We start from the raw sequence: 7,435 nt of genomic DNA, 5'->3' as shown, positions 1-7,435 counted from the left end.
ACTTTGGTGGAAAACTGCATTGCAAAATTCAGAGTAGTGCAAATTTCAAAGGATGGCTGTTTCAGTTCGCATATTGCATCAGAAAGTTTGGATCAGGTAGACCCGCCTTTAAATGCAAACTGAATCGAATTTCTCCCCCAACCCTATCTTCTCCCCCCCACACACATTTTCCCACTTTTTCTGCTTTCCAAAGATTTACTTCTGAGTAGCTTTTCAGTCCTTGGTTCTGTGCTTCAGACTTTCACTTTGGTTTCTCAAAGGAAATCAAATAAGAGGGTAAATGTACATTTGTAGACACTCTCTTAAATGTGTTCATTACTGCCAAAGCTTACTAAGGCTCTGACGGGGACAGAGACTTTCATTATAAGCATTATTATCTGATAGGTGTTGATTACCTGGAAAATTCTCCAATAGTCTTCTCCCCACCCCCCAACTCTTTTTCTGTTTGGAAACCAACTTCCTTTTGATATCCCCCTGCTGTCTGATTTTCTCTGCATTGGGCTTTCAATATGTCTAATCTGTCACTCTGATGCCTTCACAGGCTGAGCGCATAGAATTCCAGCGCAGAATCACGGCACTTAAAACATATTCCCATTAAAATGTAGCTGAGCCAAAGCTTGCTCGTGAATGATTCCATTGGACACTGCGGCAGGTGAATATAATCTTGTCATTTAATCTGATGCCAGAATTGATGGCTGGCTGCCAGATTAGATTCAAACACGGTTATGACAAGAGAACTCCTTTGGGTTCTGAAAGGAATTATTTCTGAGAAGCTGTCAAATTGTTAACACTAACGTGCCCTAAATCTAAATTGGGAACCATATATATATATATATATATATATATATATATATACCCTAAAACTGAGATCCACACAGGATTGTACCCAAAAAAGAGCCCTCCCATTCCCTCTTTCTCTTCCAACCCTCCAGGGCCCACATGACAGAGACAAAAGTGGGCAGAGTAGCAAATGTAAACATTACCGTGGTCCAAGAGGCTAGTTTCTTCAGACACTGACACAGCCTGCCCTCCCTTCCATCTAGGCAAGCAAGCAACATTAACAGAGATCAGGGAGATCTTCCAACCAGGCAAACACACTCAAGGTGGATTTGGTGGAAGGCTAGTGACGGGTGTCACCTGGGAAGAGGGGGGATGGTTGAAGAGAGTCTGTGACCTGGGGAGATTCCAGCAGGCCAGAGAGAGAACCCTGGCCTGAGGTTTCCCACCCTTGATTTAAACACTTTTATTATTATTATTATTATTATTATTATTATTATTATTATTATTATTATTATTATTATTATTATTATTATTATTATTATTATTATTATTATATCCCACCTTTTCTCCAAGGAGCTCAAGGTGGCGTACATGATTCTCCCCCTGCTCATTTAATCCCCACAACAGCCCTGTGGGGTAGGTTAGGCTGAGAGGCAGTGACTGGCCCCAAGGTCACCCAGTGAGTTTTGTGGCTGAGTGGGGGATTTGAACCCTGGTCCCCCAGGTCCTAGTCCAATGCTCTAACCATTACACCACACCGGCTCCCGCTTCACGGACCAATTGCCTGGCACATTCTACGTGAGCTTTGATGATACTGCGCTAAATGCCAGTTGCTGGGGATCAGAAATGCGCTTTGGTCCTGTTTATCGGCTTCCCATCAGCATCTGTTGGCCAACGTGAGAACAGGGTGCTGGACTAAACAGGCCTTTGGTCTGATCCACCAGGGCTCTTCTTATCTGCTTGTGTGAAGCCCCGTACTGTGGTTGCGAGGATGATTATGTGCACTGCAACATTTTATTGTTTAGGTAGCAGTTTAGCTGTCATGGCTTCTCCCTATGCCTGGATGGAACTGATTGCCTTGGGCAGCTCTCTTCCAGCCTTTCTGCTCCTGAGCTACTCCAGGGGGCAGCCGGGAGCCTTGGAACAGCTGAGTAGCCCCACCGCTCTATGACTACCTGCCTTTGCATGAACAGCATGACTACCTGCCCTGCAGAGTCTTTGTCTGAGCAGCTGTATGTGCAAAGGCTCTGCCAGTTCAGACAATTGCACCGTATGCACAAAGGCTTGCGAATGGAGCTATTCAACACATCCCTGCTCCAAGGTTGAGTTACACCTGAAGAGGGCTTGGCTCATTCCTGCTGCATGAATCTAGAAAGAAGATGACTTCATCAAACAAAAGAAACAATAATGAAGGCTAAGCACATCCCCATAGCAAAATTAAATTAGATATGTAGTACCATTGGCAAGTCATGCATGTGTGTCTAAGATTTGTTATTTCTTTATCATTATTATTTTTGCTTCCACCTCTCTGAAAAAAACAACATATATTTTCAGGATGGAAGCCAGCATGATTGACCATTTAGTGATTTAATGCATATGTTCACCCCACCCCCGAAAATGGAGCCTTGAACACTCCCTGTACTCTGAATTGCCATGTCACTCAACCGACGTTTCATTTCTGATGGGAGAAAAACTATAATAAAGAATGAAGTGCAGCTTTTCCATTTGAAGAGAGGTGTTTATTGCTTTATGTTCCCCAGTCAAAGCTAAAATGAATTGTATTGCAAGGTGAGGGACATAGCAGGCTGCGGAAATGGCCCAGCAATCTACAGAGAGACCCAGGAAATAAATATTACAACCTATTGCTGGCTGTTTCATTTATATAATATAACAAGTGGTAGCATGCCTTCTTCTCTTTCTTTCCCTCTTTCTTTCTAAAAACATAATAATAACAATAATCATTTTCTTTATGTCCAGCTGTTCTTAGGAACACAGTTGATTTCCTATTTCCACTCTGAGCTTTTAAGCCACTGCTGGTTTGAAATAATGTTTGAGGGATAGCAATTAATTTAGAATTGTTTTCAGGCCTCCACATGATCTCAGCATCCTTTTCTCTCACTACCTCTTGCTGTGTTACATGCGTACATTGCAGCATAACTGGAGCACTTTCATCATAATGTCAAATTAAGGGCCACTTTAAACATTGCATTTTTTTATGTGCATGTACACCTGTATTTTCAGGGTACCCTGCAAAATATGAAGTGTGAATGAGACGAAGACATGTTGGCAAACCTGTGTGTCATGCAGATACAGTCGCAGCAGGAGTGTGATTGGTATTCTGTGCTGAGCCTATGCTTTGGGGCAAGCAATGAAGGGGGGGCTGGATTGTGTCCATTGTCCATGTCTCCAAATGCTAACATCACCACTGGTCACACCCAGGGGGCACCAGTATCAGAGGGAGCATACTTGCCAGGGGACTCTTGAACCTGGAGCCAACCCTGGGTGTGCAGAACTTGGGTTTTTTTCCCATTTTGCCACCCTATGCACTCAGATGTCCATGAAAAGTCCATTCAACATTTCAGATTGTTTTGTTTTTTGGAATAGATTCTGAACATACAAGTTCTTAGGACTCCCCCTCCTGCAAAAAAAAAAAAAAGCTGTGAGCAAAGTGATGCACATTGCAATGTGTTTTTTGATAGGATTCAAACCTCTTCCTGCCCACTCCAACTGAGAGTTTATACCATAAACTGTTTTCCCACCCCCTGGGTGGTAAATACGTTGGATAAACGTGGACCTATGAAAAGCTGGGGAAGAACAATGTGCACTTCAAAAACTGAACCCAGAAGATTGCCACAGTAGCTCTCATGTTGACACAGGTTCCCACCTTCCCAAAAGCTATCATTTCACATTTAAGAACATAAGAAAAACCCTGCTGATCAGGCCAAAGACCCATCTAGTCCAGCACCCTGTTCTCAGTGGCCAAACAGATGCCTATGGGAAGCCCACAAGCAGGGACTTGTGTGCATGTCAGATTTTTGTAATGAGATTTTTGTAATGCAGATATGATTTGCTGTTGTGCATTGCACACACATTCTTAACTGAAGTTGGCTTAACTATGCTTCATGGTTTCCCATTCAGAACAGACTTCTTTGTGACAGCAGTTCTGAATCATTATTGCACATCATATACCCAGTTGGCTTAATTATGAAACAGCTTGCATGTCTAGTCACTGCTCTCTACCTCTTGCTTGCTGTCTGGATCCAATGATACATTTTGAAATCTATTGCCTGTTCTACAAGAAGAAACACCCAGTGTCCTCATCAGGAACAGAAAATCACAGATATTTGTGGCATCTCTAAAACAGAACTGTCTGCAAAGTGCAACATTCAGACATCCTGAAGTATATGGCCTTGAGTAGAGATGAGAAATTTGGTTCAGTACACATTTTAATGTGAACCTCCATGATTTGCTCTTCCTGAAAGAAAAAGCAAACAAAAACACAGGCATCGTTCAAAACGTGCATATCTCTGAAGTTTGCAATGCAGTTCTCCAGCCAAATAACGTGAATAAAAATCCATGTACTAGGGGAAAGTGTGCGCAAAAATACATGTTATCAAAAACAACATTGAAAAATGTATTAAGAAGATTGCATGTAAAAAAGCATTAGGAGAAATGTGCACTAAAACACTGCCTATTTTTGATGACAACTTTTTAAAAAATAGCAAAGCGATGCACAAATATGGCAAACTGAACTTAAAAATGGAAAAATGAAAAACTGAAATTGGCAGATTTGTCCATCTCTAGCCTTGGGACCATTTTATTATAAATTGGATATAATTTTTAACAAACAAACAAAGATGGAAAGATCCAGGAAAGTTTAGGGTGATGATGGTGTCGCCCTGGGCTCTCATAAACACATTTGTATTTATCTTTTCAGGGACTAGACTTCAGAGTTCTACATACATTTGCTAGTAACTCAGTATCCCAAAGACACAACCATCACACTGCATTTAGAAGGAAAGCAACCCTTAAGTGTCAAGATTTTCCATCATTAATAGAGATACATCAGTATCAAAGCATCTTCTTTAATAATATAATCAATGTTTCCTCACAGAAGAAAAAAATCCTTTTTCAAATTCCCCACAGTTCCCATTTGGATTTAATTAACCCACTAGTACTTTCCTGATTTTCCTAATAAACTTTTCAAAAGAGAATCCTCCCCAGCACCCAAGAATCTTCCTTTCATCTTGTCAAATAGAAATTCACTCATTTCCCCATGCCTAAGGGACCCTAGTGAGGGGTGGAGAGAGAATGAGACTCTTTGAAATTGATGTCTACACCAAGAGTCAGCCTTGGAAAGAAAGAAGAGCAGACAAAACAAATCAGGCTGCATGTATTTATTTATTTATTCCAAAAATGTGATTCAGCCAGGAACAGAATGAGCATAAACAGAGAATGAAACCGCACCCCCGTTGCTGTGCAGGTGGTTGGTTGTGGGGCATGTCCTCAGTTCATGCAGGATGCCTATCAGGTGAGAAGGAGCCATCTCAAGAGAACTGTGGATGCCCTGGAGACACTGCCACTAGGACTGTAGGTTAGTTCTCATGGAGGATGAGACTATCATGGGGTTGCCAGGTTCAGGGCCTGAGACTGATCCTGTATCTTTAGGAGAAGAGAAAATCAGCCAAGTGCAGGTGTTCTTGCAACACTGTAATGGGAAAAACCACAAGGTGGAATTCTCCCTTCTCCCTGCACAACTTTTAAAGATACAGAAGACCTCTTGGAGGCTGGGCCTGACAACCAAGAGGTCTTCTGTATCTTTAAAAGTTGTGCAGGGAGAAGGGAGAATTCCACCTTGTGGTTTTTCCCATTACAGTGTTGCAAGAACACCTGCACTTGGCTGATTTTCTCTTCTCCTAAAGATACAGGATCAGGATCAGGCCCTGAACCTGGCAACCCTAGACTATCAATGGCTACCAACTGAGAGGCTATGTTCTGCCTCCTCTGTTGGAGACAGTAGACCTCTGAATATAAGCTGCTGGGAAAAGCACTTGGGAAGAGCCCAGTTGCCCTCTGGTCCTGCTTGTGGGCTTCCCAGGGGCATCTGGTTGACCACTGTGAGAACGCAATGGCCCGTTGCTGGACGCAATGGGCCATTGGCCTCATCCAGCAGCCAGGCTCTTGTTATGTTCTTCTGTTCAGTTTGGGCTGGAGTACAGCTTCCTCTGGACTGGCATGCATCAAGTGCAAACTGACATTGCATCTCGGGGATGTTGGTAATAGCCCCAGCAGGCTCTGAGTGTATTCTCAGTTTGTGCTTGCTTTAACTCTCCTAACCCCCTCCACCCATGCACACATCCTGTTCTTGGTAAGAATATAAGAAGAGCCTGCTGGATCAGGCCAGTGGCCCACCTAGTCCAGCGTCCTGTTCTCACAGTGGCCAACCAGATGCCCCAATGGGAAGCCCACAAGCAGGACCTGAGTGCAAAGAGCACTCTCCCCTCCTGCTGTTTCCAGCAACTGGTATTCAAAGATGTATTGTCTCTGACTGTGGAGATAGAACATAGCCATTGTGACTAGTAGTTCTCGCTCCCCTCCCCCCACATACATAGGCATCTCTTGGAGATCCAGGACCAGTCCACAAGATTCCAAGTCCAGTATCTCTACCAGTAGTGTAGTGACAAATTCAGAAGTGCAGGGTCCCTTCATGATAGTCACACCACATCCCTTCACAGCCACACCCCCTCACTCACTCGTTTGCTTTCTGTTGTCCTGTCTACAGTCTTCAGTTCTTCCCACATGCGACTTCTTCCACAACAGATGTCCATAGGAGCCAATCAGCATGAAAGGGGGGGTGCATTAGAGTGTGTTAACTACTGAGAAGAATCTTCTCAGTGGCTGACTTACCTCCTTTCACTCTGATTGGCTCCAATCAGCAGGAAAGGACAAGGAAGCATGTTAGAAGACTCTTCCCAGTGGCCAACATACACCCCTTTCATGCTGATTGGCTCACAGGATGCTGGAGACATAGGGACCCTGCTGGGACCCTGCTCCCAAAAATTAAGGGGTCTAAGACCCCCTGAGACCATGGACCACTACACCCCTTATCACTACACAGCATCCTCACAGTTATTATATCTTTCAACAAGCCTTTTAAATAGAGACCTTATCCCAGTCTGAGTCTGGAATTGCAATTTTGGAATTGCTTTTTAAGTTGTTTTGTTTTTTAGATTTTTTAAGGGTGTGGTTTTTTAAGTGTTTTGTCCTTTGTTTGCCACCCTGGGCTCCTTCTGGAAGGAGGGCAGGACAGAAATTTAATAAATAAATAAATACCTCTGATATTGTCTACCTAGACTTGGACCTGGATCACTGTGCCCTCTCTATGAACCTTTTCTTAAGCCTGTCCATAAATCCTGATGTTACCGTTGCCTTTGTGCCTGTCTGTTGCCTATCTGCATTGCCAATCCTATCTGCTCTGGATTTGATCTCACTTTGGGTCCAGCTTGGACCTCCTGACCTAAGTTCTGTTCTATCAAGACTTTTCCTTTTCTATGATCATGTACAACAGAGGTAAGCAACATGGTGCCCTCCAGATGTTGATAGGCTACAAATCTCATAATTCCGGCTAGCATGGCCAGTGGTCCAGGGATGTAGT

The sequence above is a fragment of the Rhineura floridana genome, chromosome 1 (assembly GCF_030035675.1).
Source record: "Rhineura floridana isolate rRhiFlo1 chromosome 1, rRhiFlo1.hap2, whole genome shotgun sequence".
In the NCBI taxonomy this organism is placed as follows: Eukaryota; Metazoa; Chordata; class Lepidosauria; order Squamata; family Rhineuridae; genus Rhineura; species Rhineura floridana.
Note: the sequence above shows the minus strand (reverse complement) of the source record.